This window comes from Adiantum capillus-veneris, chromosome 20 (genome assembly GCF_014529385.1).
Source record: "Adiantum capillus-veneris isolate H3 chromosome 20, ASM1452938v2, whole genome shotgun sequence".
Classification (NCBI taxonomy): Eukaryota; Viridiplantae; Streptophyta; class Polypodiopsida; order Polypodiales; family Pteridaceae; genus Adiantum; species Adiantum capillus-veneris.
In genome coordinates this window covers 111,676,505-111,692,635 of record NC_140950.1, presented here as the reverse complement: position 1 = coordinate 111,692,635, position 16,131 = coordinate 111,676,505, and positions in this window count along the sequence as shown.

Below are 16,131 nucleotides of genomic sequence, written 5' to 3'. Positions count from 1 at the left end.
TATCCCTGGCAATAGGCATCTCTGACTGACAAGGCGTGTCAGCCACATGCATCTCCTGACTGTCCGCAAAAGACGCATCAACATGTCGTGCAACCTCAGAGAAAACCAGCTGCTCTAGGTGTCTGCTGGAAGACATATCCTGCACAACTATATCCACATGCTCACTGTCGAGCATAGAAAGGAATGACTACATAATCGCTGACATCTCAATCTCCTCTACAATCATCCACTGCAAACATGACCACTCAATCTGCTGTGACTCACTAGAGCTCTCATGCTCTAACTCCTTATGCATAGACTCTTGCACAACGTCCTCCAGTCGTGACTCACTAGAGCAAGACCGCTCTTCTTGTCTATCCTACATAGAAGTATCTCGCATAACTGACTCTCTGCTTTGCTCAGTCACTAGTAAAACATGCATGTCTGACTCTGTCACCTCTCTGTGTGACTGCTCAAGTCGTGCCCCAACTATGTGCACAACGAGCTCACTACTCTGCACTCCATGCAAAGCACCCTGCAACCCATGAGCAAAAGAGACTGTCCGGGTCTCTCGCTCTCTGCATGGCTGTAACAAGATTGAGACTCGACCATCTCGCACCAGTACTACGTGCAATGGGTACCATGTGCCAACTCTAGCACCTCTCGCAATCACTAGCGAACCCAAATGCAACGCAAAAGATCGCTCAAGCAGCGATACCCGACATCCACTATCCCTGAGCTGACCAACAGAGATCAAACTCGTCGTCAAATCTGGCACATGACACACATCTCTAAGCACGTATGATGCACCGCTCGGTAATGACAGTCTCACATCTCCTGAACCAGCAATCTCATGCAGTGACCCATCTGCCAATCGCACACTACCATGCACTCTGCTAGAATAGCTACTGAACCAGTCACGATACGGAGTGACATGAAAAGTAGCGTCCCTGTCTAGCACCCACTACAAAAGAAGTGCACTATCCTCAGACGTCAAAAAATCAGGAGTAATACAGGAAGAAAATGTGACCTCAATGTCACTAAAGTACTCAGACATTGTATCTGATCCTGCAACTTTCAAGTCAACAGAGCCTATAGCATCTACTGCATCCTTGAGACTAGCATGTCTCCTGTGCTCTCATACGACGAAAGCATCGTTGTCTAATGTGCCCTGTGTGACCACAATGCCAACATCTCAAGTGTCGACACAAACGAGAACGCCGTCTCTCATGAGTCATTGTCCTTAACTCGAAAGTCTCACACATATTGACTACTATAAGTGAATGTCAAAAATAACCAAGAGCTGTAACTCTACTCTAGGTACAGTAGCAATGAAATGCACTCAACTAATCCAAAAGAAGCAACCTGCAACGAGAAAATGCTCTAAAAAAAAGAGCTCACCAGCACCTACAATGCACATGCGAATCCACGCATAAAATCTCTCGCAGTAGTGTAACCACACTGTGCTCCACAAATGGCAATGATGCAAATCCCAAATGCCAAGTGTACGAGTCTCCTGTAGAGTAAACCAAGCTCCTGTATGGCTGTAAAATATGGCTGCAAATCAGCCCCAAAACAGCCCCAAAATTCAGCTCTTAAACAACTGCATAAACAAGTCACAAACGTGTCCGGATCAGCCTACAACTGAGCCATACATGGACACCTGCAAAGAGGAAACAATGGCCAAAAATTCAGCGCCCAAATAAGCCCTCAAACCTTCCTGTAAACTTGTAAACCTGTAGCTGAAACCTGTTGAAAAACCTCAAGCCATTAGTGCTCGAACCCGGCTACCTAGCTCGTAGCCACACAAGCATACATCACAATATTCACTCATGTGAGTGTGCCAAGATAACTGTATGCCTGTCAAACTGTGAGCTAATCACCAAGCCCACACTGTGCGGTATCGATGCATACACACGCACAAATCTCTCACCTGCAAAGAACACCGCATGCAAATGCTGAGTGCAACCCGCAATCTCTACCTAGATCGCATAAATGATGCGCATGAAACTCCTGGGAAAATTTCACCAGTGTTTTGATGCACAATGGCTATCAACACAAAATAACCATTGTCCTGCAAGCTCAATACAATGAGCAATCAATGCGCATCAAACTACACTCAACATACATGCATAAGCTCTGCAAACCTGTGTCCAACAAATGCTCACAAAGAGTACCACAGGTGACCATACATGTCATCCACAACCAACCTCTTGCTCACAAGATCTACTGCTCACCACATAAGCATACATAGAGCATTACCCACTCAAAGACCATGTATGCAAGCCACAACACTGCAGAAGAACCACTCAACTGCAACTGGCAACACCTGTGGGAGTACTAGACTCAACCTGTACCTGGGAGTCAAACCCGATCTTGTAACACCTACAAATGCTCACAATCGAGCAAATCAAACCAATCCACCTCATATGTGACTGCTACCTGCAGTGTGTACGGGTAAGCTATCTGCAGCAAAGAAAACAGCAGATCCCAAAACAGTCCTGAAAAACAGTCTGTGTGTTTTTAATTTCAGGCCCACCTGCACTCCGAATCAGAAAACAATTCCTTCTACAAAGTCGTAGAGCTTGAATCCAGCTCCGTTTTGAACCAAAATTTTTTGGAATTGGAGCTTTGTAGCTCAAGTTATGAGCAAAACAGTAGAATACTGTCAAACTGTCAAAAACTGAATGACTGTCTTCTGTGCTTCTTTGAGCTCATAGAAAGGCTCAAACTCACTTCCCACCTCGATGCGTGAGCTGAATGCATCAATCTCACAATGCTTCCATGTCTATGGAAGCTCCAAGCTCCAATCTGTCGCCGATGTAGCCGTTACAAAGCTTGCCAAGAAGAGGAAAAATGTTGTACAGAGTGGGCTGATCTGTAGAGGAACTGTGGACTGATCTGTGAGCACTAGGAAGCTCCTGGGAGCTCTTCGGGCAAGCCTCTATATGGATTCCCACAAGCCTCCTCTATTTCTTTGCTCAGATCTGTGACCTCTCCGCCATAGCCGACGAGTTCATCGTGAAGCCGTCCATCTACGCTCTCACACTTGTCGCTCTGATACCAATTGAAGGGGATCGGAGAGCACCACAGACGGAGAGTGAGAGAGAGAAGGAGACACACGACACACAGATATGGGTGGGGAGACTCCAAGAGTGAGCAGCCCCCTATACACTTATGCTATGTATAAGGTATACAAGTCAGTGGGCGCCCAAACTCTGGGCGGCCGGGCAAGGCACAGGCACCTATACCCGAACATCTACATGTATGTGAAATATCTTATTCCAATCTGGTGCTTTCAATATTGGGACTGAAGTGAGAGCTTGCTTAAGCTTCCTGAATGATTCTTCACACTCATCAGTCCATTCAAAGAGTGTAATCAAGCTGTACATAGGTTTTGCAATTATAGTGTACATGTAAATAAATCGTCTGTAATATCCACAATGTCCCATGAAGGCTTGAACCCCTTTGATTGTTGTCGGTTGAGACAATCTAACAATAACATGAATTTTATCCATATCAGTAGCTATGCAATTTTTAGACACTATATGTCCAAAAAATTTTCTTTGTCTGTCCATAAATGTGCACTTTTCAGGATTTAAGCAAATCCTATAAAGTCTACATTTTTCAAGTACCTTTTTGAGGTGTTCAAAATGATCAGCCCGGATTGATGAATGTATACATAAATCATCCACATATACCTCCAAGAAATTCCGAAGGTATTCCTTAAAAGCATGGCTCATCAATCTTTGAAAGGTGGCTCATCAATCATTCCTTAAGAGTATTAGTTAACCCAAAAGGCATAACTCGATAGGCAAAAATACCCCATTCAGTTGCAAAGGCAGTTTTATGATGATCCTTGGGGTCAACCAAAAGTTGATTGTATCCCAAAAAGCCATCTAAAAAGTTGTAAGCTTCTTTTCTTGCAACTCGTTCTAAAACATGCTCAATGGTTGGAAGAGGAAAGTTGTCTCTAATGGTAGCTGCATTCACTTTCTTGCGATTGACACACACCCGTAATTTTCCACTTTTCTTGGGTACTGATGCATGGTTTTTAGGACCCCTTCTGAAGATGCAATAAAGGCACAGTCAGTTGTTGGGGAGATGAGGATACTCTAGTCCAAGGGATCTCGAAAGAGAAGAAAAATCTACTTCACAAGCACCAAAGAGTAAAAAGTGTCATGGACAGAAGATACGTGGGAACGAGCTCTTATGCATGCCTACAACCTATATCTTACAGAATAGCCCATTCTAGGTGTGAATTTCTAGTGAAATTTACACGAGGATGTTCGTGTGGACTCACAGCACAGCATACTCCGTTTTCACTTTTTTACCGACAGTAAATATTTTTTACCACAGTAAATATTTTTTACCTACAGTAAATATTTTTCACCTACATGGTAAATACAAATCACTTTTTACCTACAGTAACTTTTTTTACCCATGGTAAATATTTTTTACTGCACCATAAGTATTTGGTAGGTAACAGTTCACTGTTACTAGAAGCAGTGATTGGGCATCAACAATGCAGTTACAGGAGGAGAAAAGGGGAAAATCTTATGGTAAAGGTGAGTCAACAGGGATAAAGACTTTTGAGTTGAAAAGAGACATGCTGATTTTTTCAAAGAACACATGTCAAAAGAAGCCATGGTTGAGGATTTTTTGAGAATTTGATATTCAGGAGGACCCAGCAGGTCCCCCCCCTGACATGTGCAGAACCTCCAGTTTCAACAGCCACCTTACCTGCTCTTAAATGCTGGTCAAGGCCTTATCCCCATGTGTCACGATAAAAAAAATCAGCATTTACCCTCCCCTCTCACATCACTCTAAAGAATATCTTGATGGTGACATATCAGGTGACCTCAATCTGTTGACCACCCTAAGCAAAAAGTAACCCCAATCAGCGGATTTAAGCATGTTTATCCCTAATCCTAAACCCTCTCAGAAACCTATATAAGGAGGCCTTCTCTCACTCAAAACCAACACTTCACCCACTTCACCAAGCAATGAAGCTATGACGATATTGCTCACAACGAGGAGCTATGGATGGAGCTCTACTCTCTCTCCCTCTCTCTCTCTCCCTCTAGTATGCTACATTACTAGCCCTAAAACCTAAATAAGGAGTCTTCTCTCATGCTCCATGGCTACCATCCTCGCCATCATTCTCTAAGGTATTGATGTGTTGCTAGTAGGATCATACCTACTTGCTGGGTTGATTGTTAAGGAGATTAGGGCTAGTGCAACAAGATGCACTCTTAAAAGAAGTAAAAAGATTACTCAAGGCAGGATTTATCTACCTAGTGGAAGATTCTGAGTGGGTGTCTCCAGTTGTGGTAGCACCAAAGAAAAATGGGAAGTGGAGGGTATGTGTGGATTACAAGCCTCTAAACGCAGCCACAAAAAGGGACCATTTTCCTTTGCCTTTTCAAGATGAAATACTAAATGAAGTGGCTGGTCATGAAAGGTACACAGTGTGTGATGGGTACTCAGGCTACCTCCAAATCAGAATTGCAGATGAAGACCAAAGAAAGACTACCTTCATAACACCTTGGGGGTGTTTTGCTTATAGAGTTATACCTTTTGGTTTAACTAATGCCCCAGCTACTTTCCAGAGGTTTATGAACTTGGTGTTTCAACCTTACTTTGGTAAGTCCATACGAGTCTTCATTGATGATTTTTGCATTTACAACTCTAGGGAAGTACATCTGTCCAAGGTTGATGAAGGTTTCACCCGTCTGGCCCAATTGGGTGGGCAATTGAATAAAGACAAGTGCCACATAGGTGAGAGCAAGGTCACTCTACTAGGCCATGTTGTGTCTCAAGATGGTATTGAGGCTGACCCTGAAAAGGTAAAGACATTGTTAGCTTTACCTACTCCTTCAAACGTGAAGCAACTAGTCTCCTTCATTCAAAAGGTTCGCTACATGGGACGATTCATACATCTCCTTTCTCAGGCAATCTATCCTTTGCAGCAGCTCACTAAACACACTACATTGACATGGAGTGAGGAGGGTGAAAGGTGCTTTCAAGAAGTTAAAACCATTTTGAGCTCATTGCCTGTCGTCCTACAACCCACATGGGGTGAATTATTCTATGTAAATCCTAGTGTAGGTCCAGAAGCTCTAGGAGCTGTCTTGATGCAAAAAGACCCAAAGACATCTCTCATGAGACCAGTCTACTTCTCTAGTAGAGTGATGACAGCTGCTGAAAAGGGTTTTAGCGCAACTGAGCAATTGGTGCTAGCTCTTAAGTTTGCAGTGGAGAAGTTTCGGGCTTACTTACTTCCGAGACAATTTGTGGTGATCACAACTGAGGAGGTTTTTCCATATGCCCTACAACACATGGAATTGTCTCAAAGAATAGCAAAGTGGGTGGTGCAGCTTCAAGAGTTTGACTACACACTACAAGTAGAGGATTCCACCCGTGCTTGTAAAGAAGCCATGGTTGAGGATTTTTTGAGAATTTGATATTCAGGAGGACCCAGCAGGTCCCCCCCTGATAGAACCTCCAGTTTCAACAGCCACCTTACCTGCTCTTAAATGCTGGTCAAGGCCTTATCCCCATGTGTCACGATAAAAAAAATCAGCATTTACCCTCCCCTCTCACATCACTCTAAAGAATATCTTGATGGTGACATATCAGGTGACCTCAATCTGTTGACCACCCTAAGCAAAAAGTAACCCCAATCAGCGGATTTAAGCATGTTTATCCCTAATCCTAAACCCTCTCAGAAACCTATATAAGGAGGCCTTCTCTCACTCAAAACCAACACTTCACCCACTTCACCAAGCAATGAAGCTATGACGACATTGCTCACAACGAGGAGCTATGGATGGAGCTCTACTCTCTCTCTCTCTCCCTCTAGTATGCTACATTACTAGCCCTAAAACCTAAATAAGGAGTCTTCTCTCATGCTCCATGGCCACCATCCTCGCCATCATTCTCTAAGGTATTGATGTGTTGCTAGTAGGATCATACCTACTTGCTGGGTTGATTGTTTTTGACAAGGGATTATGCCATCCATGGCTTGCTTCTCTATATCCTTGTTATGTATGATCAGATGCCGTTGTATTGTTAAGCTAATGTCTTGTGTATATATATGCTACATAAGGTCCCTAAGCTTCGTTTCTATGTGTTTTGCCATATGTTTTGACGCCATCATAATGCCAGAAGTTTCACTTGCCTATGTGCACTATGTGTGAGGTCCCTAAACCTCTTAATTTAGGGTGGTGCCCCCTTTGTTTTGTTCTTTTCTTGTTTGCATGAGGCGTGGTTTGTGGAGTGTGCACGAGTACAAAGGCCACCCGATTGCACTGCTCTTTTTCCCGCTATCAGGTACTACCACAATTGGAGACACCCAATCTGTGTGTTCAGTTTTATAAATGAATTCGGATTCCTTTAGCTTTTCCATCTCTTCTTTGATCTTTCTGGCAAATGTCTCATTATAAGTGTATGGCCTTTGTCTGCTTAGTTTCGCATCATCTCTCATCGGTATGGTATGTTGACAGATTTTTGGATCAACACCCTTGAGATCCTTATAAGACCAAGCAAAAATATCTCGGTATTCTTTCAGTAAGATTAACAAAAGCTCCTCTTCTTCTTTTGTTAGGTCGTTTGCAATGTAGGCAGGCCTAGGCTCTTATCTTGGTTCGGCTAGATCTATCTTTTTTGCGTTTTCAGGTCCTTTGTAGGACTCGCCTAGTTTTCTTAGTTCCCCGACAGGTTGTTCGACTATGATTTTTCGGTCTTGGAGAGGATATTTCTTGTAATGGGATGGAACACTCATTACATCTTTACCTTCCTCCTCAGTGATTTCCATTTCAATGGTATATATCTCCTTTAGAGCGTTCTTCAACTCTTGATACTTCTTTCTCTTTTCAACTTTTGTCATGGTTGAATCCTTGTCCTGGTATTTAGGTTTTGCTTGAGTTTCCTTTTTCGTTTTTCTCAATGTTTTTGATATTTCTTGCTTTTTGTTTAAAGGATATCTACCAGTGATTTTGTCTTTGACACAATCATGTGCATCTATTTGCATCAGAAACTGTGTTCTGCTGGAGACTGATGGCATAGGTCTAGATTTGAAGTTTCTCATGTCTCTTTTTCTTTTATACAATTTCTGTCTTCTCGGTTTCTGGTTTGGAAAGTCCAAAGACCTTTTCTTCCCTCCTTTCATGAGTAGTTTAGCTCTCATATGTTCCTTTTCCGATCCTGAATCATACGAGGTAGTTGAATGTTCTTCTAATTCATCTGTTGCATCATAGTAGAGGCTTGAAAAGACTTGTTGAGCTTTCATTAAGTCCTTTGATTCTTGAATTTTGTCTTCAATGTGAAGGGTTGAGATCATTTGTATGGGAATTATGTCATAGCCGTCCTCATTGCAAAATTTCAAGGTGGGGTTCTACCACCACTTCAAATTTCTCTTTATTGGTTCCTACCACAAGCTCCTCAGGTTTTGCCATACTCTCGAGCTTGGGTTTTTGTTTTTCCAGCATCTCTTGAGTAATTCTTACCAGATTTTGATAAGCTTCAAGCTTAACTGCTTCCATATCTGGAGAAGGATAGTTTTTCCATTTGTTTTCCATGTTCTGGCTTGCTTTAAGTCCCGCTTGGTAAGCTTCCAAGGCTGCATTGATTGGCTCAAAAATTTTGTCTACCAAAATTGATCCTCCAGATTTCACTTCCAATTTTTTTCACTTTTTCTTAGATAATTTCTTTGCTTTCTCCTCGATTTCAGTCCTTTGTTTCTGTTTTCTCATCTTATACCTTTTGCTTCTGCTTCTCTTGGTCTTTTGAGAGAAAATTTTAGTATTCTCCGAATCATCAGAGGAGTTATGTTTCTTTTTCTTAGCCTGGGATTTGGTGATTACCTTGTTTGGAACACTAGGTTCACTCTTCGATGAGCTACTAGGTATCGCTTGGACTACGTTCGCTACTGTTTTACCCTTGTTTAAAGGATTTTTTGGACAATCTTCAGGGAAGTGTCCTCCCTTTTTTCAACATTTTATACAAAAAGCTTCAACTGGCTTAATGTTCTTGTCAGGCTCTGGGCATTTATTTTTCTAGTGATCATCTGCACCACAGTTATGAGAGTTCCCAGTTCTTGGCTTAAACATGGGTCTTACCATCGGAGGTCTTATACTTTGATTAGCTACATAGTACATCAATGCAAGCTCTGGTGTAGTATAAGTCACAGGTTCTTCCATTGGTGGTGGATGTGAATTATACCAATCTCCTTCTACCATTACTGTAGACGGACTAGGCTCAACATAGGGTGTAACAGGCACTAGTGCTTGTTCATCTATGACCCCCTCTGAATGCATGTACTTTACATGCACTGCATTATGTCCAGGATATGGAGGCTGTTGACCCAACACAGGTTGAGGTCTTTCCATACCCATTGGTGGTGTTTGAGTTGGGGCCATATTTGGCTGATATTTGTACATGGGTTGTCCTTGTGGCCTCATACGCACATATTGAACATTCCCATCATACTTTGGTCGGTAATAGCCTCATTGGTCTCATGGTTGGTCCATTTACCTTCGATTGCACACCATTTTTGTGACCTAATTGGTTGTCCTTGTTGAGGTATCCCTTGCCTTGGTCCCCTCATAGGTGCTTTTTGCATGTTATTCATCATCTCATTCATCCTTTTGAGCATGTCTTCTATTCTGTAAGCGGTGATGTAGCAGCAGTTCCCACTTGTGCTGGTTTGGTGGATGTCGTTTTCTCACTTGGATTATCCTTAGGGACGTCTTCTTCATTGAAAATATCACAATTGTCTCCTAAGTCGATAGCATCTGACACACACTCTTCTAGGGTCATATGTTTCTTTCTATACAATATAGCATGAAGTTCTTTGTTTAGCAGTCCCTCTAGAAACAAAGCTAATCTTTCTTCCGTAGGTATTTCTAGTTATGGGCATTTTGCAATGTATTGCTTCATTCTAGCTGCACAATCCCTAATAGACTCACTTTGTTTCTGTTTGAAGCTATAAATTTGCGCTACAGTATTATGTTTGATCCCCGTTTTGGAACATGCAGCTACAAATCCTTGAGCTAATGTATTTAAGTCCATGATTGACCTTGGTGGAATGTTTTGGAACCATGTCAATGCTTTTCCTTCTAATGTCATTCCAAATCCCTCGAATTGAGTATGGAAATCAAATATACGTTCTACTCTTAGCACTTGTTTAAAGCTTGCTAAGTGGTCATATGGATCCCCAGATCCAATGCATTTTCTGACCCATTTTCGAAAATCAGCTGATCTGACATGTCTATTTGGTTCAACTCCTGGTCTCCTTGTAGTTGGTCCTGTTGTTCCGAGTCCTTCAAACCAGTCTGTTGGAAATAGTGACTCATGTAGCCCTGGACTGGCTTTAGTGTCACCTACTTTTCTTTGTGATGAGGTAGTTTCGATTTTTTTTAACATTACTCTCAAAAGATCTCTCGGGGAGTTCCTTTCTTGGAATAGTTTCTGGTCCTTGGCCTAATATCCAATCTCTTATAGAGTACCCTTGGTATTTGGTTTATTCCACATCCTCAAGAATCATCATAACAAAGTTATTGTTATAACAAGGTTGGTAGGTTTGTTGAACCTTTGTCTTTGATTTTGAAGATATAGATTATCTTCATGGGTGTTAAATGTCCTGATTTGGCATGAGAAGTCCGTAGAAGATCTTTGACATTTCTATCCTCCCAACAATAGACTCCGATCCTCGGATTATCCGTGCTAAGCCGTTTCAAAGGCTTCAAATCAACTTGATTGTATCCTCAAATTCTAAAGTCGGTGGTCCTTCTTTTGCTGCCATATCTGGAATTATGGTATTTACTTCTAACCCCTATTTGTCTATCACATCAGGGTTTTCAACTTGTAAATACTGAGTTTCATTTTTATCCATATACATTTTTCCCTGTTTGTTTGCCCTGATTTCCTCTTCAAAGTCTATGTCATGGTCATCAATGCAAATAGCATACTCTTTATTAGGATCTAGGTAAACCTGAGCTCCATGGCTATTAGTCTTATAAAAGGTGAGTACGTGCTTATAACGCCCTGTCATTCCGGTTCCTGAATGAGTCGAATAGGAAGACATTTCAGATGTTGATTTTGAAAAAGTGTCTAAGACTTTTTCAAAGATAGTGTCCAAGTGATCGCCTTGATTCACACTCTCTTCGGTGGATACTCTACTAACGGTCTCTCAAAATATGCCTTGATTTGCTAGTATACGACCAGATCTAAGGTTCATATTGACTTGTGAAGCCCTAGATAGAGTACTTACCGTCGGATTGACTTGTTATCAGTTTCTATCACTTGACGTGATTGCGACTCCTGTCAAGCTTTCAATTCCTTGTCTGCAACCTGATTCCTGTATCAGTTTTAATCAAGTTAGCTATTCTTTCACAACAAAGACTGTACAATTTTTGCTAGATTTTGTGATTGGTCTATGTGTATCTCTTCAATTTGAGCTAAGTGAGTTAGCAATTGAGACTTTCAGATTCTACTTTTGCAAAAAACTCAAAGAATAATCTGTAACCTGGAAACTGAGTGATCATGTATCAATTTGGATCTGATTGAAACCAAAATTGACCAGTGGCCTAGTATTATGTTGTTCTAACACTGTACAAGCTTAAAAGTCCCAAATGGTGTCTACGTGTATCAGAAGTAAATAATCACGATTATTTACTTTTCTCAATTTTCTGCCAAGTACTCGACTTGTTAAGGTCTCTAGACAAGTTTCACCGAGTTTGAACAAAATTTTGTCCAAGTTATCAACTCTTTCATGTCCACACACCCAGTTTTCAAGAATCTGGCTTAAGTCTCACTTTTGTGATCCAAATTTCACCAAATTTGATTTGTGTGGTCTACTTGATATGCTTGACCTTGTGGTATACTCAAATGTGCAAAAATGTCCAATTTTGTAGCAGATGTAAATAATCACGATTATTTACTTCTGGTATTTTTATGCAATTTTTTGCCACAATGTTGACACATAATGGTTAAGCAGCTCAATTTAAGCTCCCTAGCCAAGTTTCATCAAGTTTGGATAATCCCTATTCAAATGGTCAACAGTTTTGTGTCTACAGACTGACTTTACAAATTTGGCCACAACTTTCACTTTAATGATCTAAATCTTACCAAATTTGATTTGCGGGCTTAATATAACATGCTAAAACTAGTGGTATGCTGAGTTGGTCAAAAAAGTTGAAAAATGGGACAATTCCCATTTATAATCGTGATTATTTGCTTTGGCAAATTTTTGCATCTTTTTGGTCAACAGAGCATGTACACTTGTTTAACACTTATTTATAAGCCTATGAGTCAAGTTTCACCGAGTTTGAACAAAATTTTTCCAATTTACACTCAAGTTCTCATCAATCAGTACATATTTCAGTTTTTACCAAGTTTTTGGTCAGTTTGGTGATCCAAATTCTATGGCCTTTACAAAAGATGTTTGTACACATGCATAGAGTCTCTGGTATCAACTTTGGCTACTTTTGAGCTGAAAGTAGATAATCATCGCGATTATTTACTTTTGGCCTAAAATGAGCACTTTTTTCAACTTTTTCAGTGGATAGTCTTTTTATGATCTATTTTAAGCTTCTGAGTCAAGTCAAAACTTAATTTGGCCTAAAATATCAAGAAAAAGTAAATAATCTGAGTTTTTGCAAACTTTTGAAATTTTACCTCAAATGCGTCCTTAAGCTTACCCACTGGTTCATACAACTTTTAAAGCATAATCTCCAGTCGGATTCAATGGTGGACAGTCTTCTAGTGCTATTTCTAGCCGTAGACCTGAAATTCTGCAACTTCACATAAACAACTCACAATTGATTCTTTTGGATAGAGCAATGTTCTGAGATCCCACCTTGGATTCTACTTACCCTACTCCTAGGCTCTACTGCAATGGGTTTGTGGAAAGTGTCCACAAACACTCATTTTCTTGTTTTTTATGGTTTTCTGAGCCTTGATCTTAAGACTTGTCTCGTCCATCAATCATTCTCAAAATCCTAATCTAATCCTACAATCCTAAAAGGTACTTCTTGGATTTAGGGTTGAAAAGAAACGCACACAGCTTGGAGAAGACGAAGGAAGCTCAAGGCACACAATAGAGAGTGTGTTACTTAGTATGCAATGGAAAGATAGATAGCCCTAGAGTGATGGACGTATATACAATGCTCGGCAAAAAAAACCTCCTAAAGAGGGAAAAAATGCCCCGGCGGTCCTAGTGTGTTCACACACATCACTACCACATGTATATGGTAACAAATTCCCCCTAGAGTGATGCGGTGAACGAGAGTTGGCACATGAGTAAAGGGAAGTGCCATGCCCTGAGGACATGATCGGTCTACAAAGGGGAGTAAGCCCAAAACTTTGCGGAAAGCTTCAAGCTTCTCATGAGACAATGCCTTTGTGAAAAGATCTGCAAGGTTGTCCTGTGTTGGCACATAAGCCATGCTGATCTCTCCTGCTGAGAGCCTCTCCCTGACATAGTGGTAATGCACCTCAATGTGCTTTGTGCGAGCATGAAAAACTTTTGGGTTGGTTAGATATTAGATTTTATGACATTTCATAAGTAGATGTCACTTTTTGTGCATTCACATAGATGCTAATCAAAGCAATGCCAAGGACAATGTTTCCTTCCGAGCATCAAAAATTTGTTTGCCCATGTCAGCATCTTGCAAAATGCTACATGCCTTTGAACTGTAATCAAAGGTGGTTGCACCCAGAAATAAATTACCGTTTCACATTTAGTAGCAGCAACCGAGTATTTCTTTGTCGTCTTGCCAATCTCTAGGCATAACATGCAGTTCATGCACTTCAAGAGACAACATTACATGGACATGAAGCTCGTCGAGCACTTTGTGCTTTTATGAATAGACAACATTTGGCATACATGTCTACCAAAGAAATTCCCTGAAGCTATATGCATGGGTGATGGCAATCAAAGAAGCCCTTACTTCGCACTTGCTAAAATCAATCGATTGCTTCTTAGCCCTGCCCCTATTGGGCATATCCTGCAATCAATGCATTCTAGATACACTCTCTATTCACCAAATTCAGCCAAGTGCTTCTTGCATAAAACCACATGCCTTTAAGATGGACACATATGTGAGTGCATTTAGAGAGTGTCCCTCACTTTTGAGCTTGAGGAAAACAATGGGAAGAGAGGGAGGGTATGTGCACAGCCGGGCAGGCAGGGTTTAGGAGAGGTTTTTCTACTCTTGATCATATTCTGACACTCAGAGCCATTATTGAGGAGGGTGGATTATATGGGAGATGGATCTATTGTAGCTTTGCTGACTTCCGCAAAGCATTTGACACGGTTCCTAGAGCTAGATTGATGTGCAGACTACAAAAGATGGGAGTACCCGTAGAGTTGATTTGGGGGATCATGGGATTATTACAGGTGAATAGTGGGGCATGTTCGCACCCAGAGGGGTTATCTTCATTAGTTTACTCCACTATTGGGGTGAAGCAGGGCTGCTCGCTCTCTCCTTCTCTATTTGATATGTATGTGGATGAGGTTTTGGACTATATAACTAGTGGCCATGCATACCTTCCCTCGTGTCACATTCTTGTATAACGCCACATGCACCTTAAGATGGAAACACGGGTTGCCACATGTGAAGAGAGCCCCTCACTTTGAATATGATGACGCCAGCCAAGAGCTTCCTTTCCTTGCCTATATTGAAACATATCTTGCAATACCTTTAGTCCAAGACATTGCATCTCAGACCAAAAATTTGTCATAAAAGGCCATCAATGACTTGTTTGTGGCCCAAAAAGTATGCCAAACTTGCCGTACATATCGATTCACATGTTGGTAAAGTATATTTTTGTCTTAAATAAAACACATGCAAGGCAATCATTCATAAGGAGAGTTGGAATGAGGCTAGCAACTACTTATAGCTTATTAATGTTGTTAAAATTTGTAGGCATAGTTGATTTCATTTGGGGAGAGGCCCTCACTTTGCATCCGAAAGACACCTAGTGCCACATACTCAATATGCAAGCATAGGTAGTCACATTTTGAGAGATATCTTCCCTTTGCATTCGATCATAACAACCCAGGGCTTCCTTGCCTGCCCAATTCAAAATCTCTTTGATGATTGGAGAGATATTTTACTACACAGTTGTTGAAACACAAAATTCCACTAATTTTTGGCCTTGTTTTTGTTTGTGTATGATGACCATTGCATCCTAAAAGGCCGCATCTCGAATAAGAAGCTCATCCAAAGAAACCTCATGGAATACTACCTATGTGTCAACTAAAGATGTAAGCACGAGTCATCATATTTGGAGAGAGACCTCACTAAGCATACATTCACCCATGATAAAACCCTTGTCTATTGCCAAATTTATCAGCATACATGGCTATGAGCCAAAGAAGCGACAAGGTTAGCAAATTTTAAGTTCTAGTTTTTTTGTGTTTAAATTGGACAAGGTCTTCTTCTTTGCAAAGCAAAGTGCTCTCTCAACCCTAATAGAATCAAGGCTTCTAAACCCATACCGAGGTACTGCTCATTGAATTGGAATCAAGATCAATGGTAGGCAGGTTTGAGGCATTGGCAATAAGATAATATAAGCTCAGTTTTTATGTTTGGCAACAACGATTTGTGATATATCCATGCCAGTATAGATTGTGCAAGGCTCAATTTGTTGCGGCTCAAACTGCTGAGAATGTTGTTGAAGCCAAGGGCTTATTACTCTATTTTTCTAAGATGCATGCATGGCGTGCCATATGGTGGGACTCATTCCACTAAATCATTGATTACACTTCTATTATAACATCACCTATTTTGTCAAGGACATCCTTCTCCACTTCATCGTCATGGTGGTTTTCACTTTTTGTGATGCCCACATGCACTAAACTTGCACGATTTTTAAGATGAGACAAGACCTTATTTGTTTCCAATGATTTTTCGCAAAACTTCTCCTGTTGATGTTGTTGCAAGAGTTACCCATAGTTGTAATCTTTCACTCAATAACAGTCAAGCATGGTATATTTGCTTGTGATTGTTGTATATGACGACAACAATGGGCACTTGATATCATGGCCTCTATGCACAAGGTGCAACCACTACAAATGATGCTTTATGTGGGTAGCAAGTAGGCATGGCCTCTCGATCAAGAAACTAATTCATGGCATGACAT